Raw genomic sequence first — 4820 nt, 5'->3', positions numbered from 1 at the left:
TGGAGATGCCGGGGATCGAACCCGGGGCCTTTCACATGCAAAGCGAACGCTCTACCACTGAGCTACATCCCCTTGATGACAGTGCATCATTTTATCATTTTCATCAATTTTTTTATTACACATTTTAAATTCACATACATACATATATACATATATATATAAATTAAAGCTATTAATAAATAGAACAAACAAAAATAATCTAAAATATCTATTACAATAACAATATACTCATAAACAATCCCATAAAAGACAAAATTACAAAATTCACATACTTTTGTTAACAATATATACAATATACATGTATAAAAATATTATATACGTGTAATATTACACGTATTATTATAAAAAGAAACCTAATATCATTCTAATATCAATTAATAATCAATATAATTAAAACATTTCTTATATACAACATCAATTTGCAAATAAAGTATACAAAAGAATGGTTGTTACTTCAAAATGATGTGTTCGTCCATTATAAGTAACACCCATGATAATAAACGATTTACAAGAAACGATTAAGGAAAATCCAAGAGTCATCGGTCGCAATTGCACCTTCTCTAGTCATACTGTTATTATTATTATTATTATTATTATTAAGTATTCAAAGACGGGGGTGGATACAGAGAAAGAGAGAGAGAGAGAGAGAGAATACGTGCCGAAGAATTACGAGGGTGGCTAAAAGTCATCACCCCCTGTTGCGTGACTTATGCACCACCACCACCTCGTACTCTAATGAAGATCTATCGGTTTCTGTAACGCGTGGCATTTTATCATCCGTTTGTTACAAAGTCTACGTTTTTTTCGTTCTCATTCTATCTCTCTCTCTCTCTCTCTCTCTCTCTCTCTCTAAATGTTTCCCCACTTACCAGCCCATTCCCCACCTTGTTACCCCCTCCTCACACTTCTTCTTCTTCTTCTTCTTCTTCTCATTTCACTCACGAAAGAATTCTCAACACGCGACACCTGATTGTATATGTATAACACGTTTTTTTATTTGTTAAGTTTTTTTCTTTTATGTCAAACATCGAGAAAACAGACGAGAAACATCGTTCAAATCACAGTGTTCGTTTAAAAAAAAAAAAAAAAAACCCTGTCGGACACCTTAACGTGACAAAGCAACAATAATAATAATAATAATGACGAAGGTGTATAGACGTAGAAAATGTTTTTGAAAAAAGAAATAAAGGAGGTGTTGGTGAATGAACTCGATAGTTAAGTTGTAGCATATAATGAACACGTTTTTTATTTGTTATGTACCTACCTGTTATTAATAATATTAATAATAATAATTAAATTTAATATTAATATTATTAATATTAAATTAATAATAATACTATTAATATAATAATATTTTAATAATATTAAAATATATAAAATATATTTATAATAATTATTAAATATTGAAATAAAATTCATATTATATAATACCAATATTAAAAATAGTTTTTCTATTTTTTTTTTTTTTTTTTTTAATGAAAATTATTTTATTAATAATAATATAATAAGAAAAATAAATTTATAATTTATTCGAATGAAAATGAAATCAATCAATGTTGATTATCTTTTATTCACCCTCCAATACGACTTTAAGCCTATTATGAGATTGTGAATACTTAAGTATCATAGAAATAAAAACGATAACGTTGACTAGCGACGTTAAATGATCCATCATAGATGATAAAATAATATGTTTCGATGAACTAGTCAAAAGAATTTCTTAGAATAATAAGTGACCAGGTGTTACTCATATTTATTGACAGAATATTAATTATCAGTTCGATGGTACGCAGAAGTATCAGAAGTGTCATCGGGTTTCATAATCATTCGTCTGCACGATACGACATTGACATATTATTTCCTTTTTTATTTAATAATTATTCAATTATAAACATTGCAATTATATGAATATTAATTATCATTTACATACATATATAGAACAAAAAAATATATATATATGTATTTGAATGATAATGAACATTTTAAAACACATTTTTTATTTCTTTTTGTATATACGGTCGATCAATGCAGAACGATGAAAATTTGAAACGCGATATTAGCTCCCTAATGCTATTCCCCATGGTTAAAAACTTGATAAACCGTAATCCGACACGGGTAACGTGATACTTTAGAAGCGGATAAATAAGAAGGAGTATTCTTATCGTATAAATCCGAGAATCTCCCTTTCGTCAAGCAAAGAGCAAACAGTAACGCGAGAACGATATAGAAGAAACATTTTAAAACAGTGTCATTGTGATGATTATTGTATAATGTGTACTTATATTGAATTCTTCGAGAAATCGATCTTAGGATGATGAAATTATTTGATCGACATTAGATAAAAATCGTTATAATAATACGTTACTCAATAAGGCTTTGGTCTGACACATATATGTTGACAAACCCACATGATTTTCCTGTAATAGTAATCTTCAGACAGTACATGTTAAAATTTCATGGCATTCTGACCATTAGTTTAGAAATTACAGTCATTTCAGTGACCCCACTTTTGTAATTTTCAAGACAATGAATACCAAGGAATTTTGTGTGTTGATTAGACACTTTTTTGATGGGGAAAAATACTGTTGAAGCCAAACACTGGCTTGATAAGCATTATGGGGACTCTGCACCCAATGAAATCAACTATTATTTACTGGTATGCTGAATTTAAACGCAGTTGTACAAGCACAGATGATGCTGAACGCTCTTGGTTGCCCAAATTCGCAGTTGTTTCGGAAAACATCAAAAATGTGCACAAAATAGTTTTGAAAGACAGTAAAATGAAGTTGCGTGAGATAGCTGACACCTTAAAGATATCAGAAAGTAGTGTCTTTACAATTTGACATGAAAATTTGGGCATGCGCAAGTTGCTTTCAAAGTGGGTGTCGTGTTTGCTCACACTGGACCAGAAACAACAACGCATTAACAATAGTTTAATTGAATGAATTACATTTTGAATTGCTTCTCAACCAACCGTACTCTCCAGATTTGGGCCCAAGCGACTACTGGCTTTTTGCAGACATGAAAAAGATGGGTCCAGGGAAAGAAATTTGGCTCAAATGAAGAAGTGATTGCATAAACTGAGGCCTATTTTGAGAGCAAAGACATAAAAGAGAGCATAAAAGTTAGAGAAGGGTTGGAATGAATGTATCACTTTAGAAGGAGAGTATGTTGATGAATAAAGTAGAATTTCTACAAAAAAAATTTGTTTTTCCTAGTTAGATCAAAGATTTATTAAATGACGTGTTATATACATATACAATACACATACATCATGAAATAAATATTACAGTTAAGTTTATTTGTATGCAATAATAGTATGAATACCATAATATACGTGATACATTATGTTGAAATACAAAGTAATAATAACTTTGAGAAATGAAAGTAAGAGTAGAGGCAGAAAGGGTGAGTTTAATCCTTAATTTTCCAGGACAGTGGTTCTTCTCTGAGCAATACCTACTCATTCTCTAAACCCATGAAGACTAACAATTAGCGATGTTAATCCTTTCCGGGCCTAAGAAGGACCTACGGCCATATATCCCATTACAAGGCGAGTCTCACGAAACACGACCTCGTAAAGATTCTTTTATAACCATCTTTTCGGTGCGTAAGATCTGTACTCACGTACATAAAAATAACAAAAGTGACAGGGACGATAGGATAAGGGTGAGGGGGAGGAGTAAGAGGGGAAAGGACCAAGAGGTTTTGTACAATTAACGGACGTAATTACGATGAAAACAGGCTTTCTACTTGGAAAGAATCGTAGCCCTTTAAAGAACCCATAGTATGCATATTTCATCCTTAGGATCCTTAAGTCCAGGACGAATGAAAGAAAGTAATCCTGAGATAACGTCCCCGGGCCGAGAAAAGATCGTTTCTTACTACCCTTCCCTGACAAGGGGAGTGCAGGGTCTTGCCTTCGCGGATTTCGTTCAAGTTTTGTAAGATGATAGATTTTTCTTCCCCGTTGACAAATATATATGGTTACAGGAGCAAGGACTCAATAATTTTTAAGATAACTGCAATTAAAATACTAAAAATAATATTTATACAATATTGTAAAATAAATATTGTATAAATATTGTAAAATAAATACTTATACAATGTATATAAAAATATATTTATATAGTAGTAGTATATTTGGTAAAACGATACGATTAGGTCCAAGGTAGGTCTTCGTGTTCCTAAAAAAAAAAAAAAAAAAAAAATCACATTCGAGGAATTCGTTGAAAGTCGAGGAACGTTCTTCTTCTTCTTCTTCTTCTTTTCGTCTATCACGGAATCCTATCAGCAGTTTACCTGGAAACCTACTTTCAGGTCTACTAAATAACCAGTGTCAGTCAAGTTGTAACCCCTTTTTCAAATCCATTATTTCCTGGTAAATATCGACTTTTTTAGGAAACCCGAGCCTTATTTGATTTCCGATCCGATGCTATAGAAAATGTAAATAAATACACACATGTATATATATATATATACTAAAGTAGTTCTGTTATCGATTTAATTCAAATTACAATATCACTTAACAAATCAGTTCCCAATGATCATCCATTTTCATTATATTTAATAATAATGATTAAATCCAATAATTCGCTTGATCTATATAAAATGAATGATTCAATCATTTCTCATGATTTAACCCTTTGCACTCAAGGCCTTTTTCACTTGACCTAACCAACAACTCGAGACGATTTCAGCCACCTAGGTGTTTATCAGGACACGTATCACAATAAAATGTTACTTCCCACCTACCTTCAGACGTATTACGATCAAAGTAAACCTTACAGTCCCTTTTCGGTCCTTTAAGTATTATCTCG

At 31.4% G+C, this 4820-nt stretch overlaps 1 non-coding gene across 1 annotated transcript; it reads right to left on the bottom strand.

The window, feature by feature from the left end:
• On the bottom strand, positions 1–72 carry TRNAA-UGC (transfer RNA alanine (anticodon UGC)). The gene has a single exon. It is a non-coding gene; the product is annotated as a tRNA-Ala (tRNA).
• Between the last annotated feature and the right edge of the window lie 4748 nt (positions 73–4820).

Source organism: Polistes dominula, unplaced genomic scaffold, assembly GCF_049000335.1.
Source record: "Polistes dominula isolate Pdom_NZ unplaced genomic scaffold, Pdom_raw_medaka scaffold_35, whole genome shotgun sequence".
Lineage (NCBI taxonomy): Eukaryota > Metazoa > Arthropoda > Insecta > Hymenoptera > Vespidae > Polistes > Polistes dominula.
The sequence above is the reverse complement of the archived record's forward strand: the minus strand, read 5'-3'. Positions and strand labels throughout refer to the sequence as shown.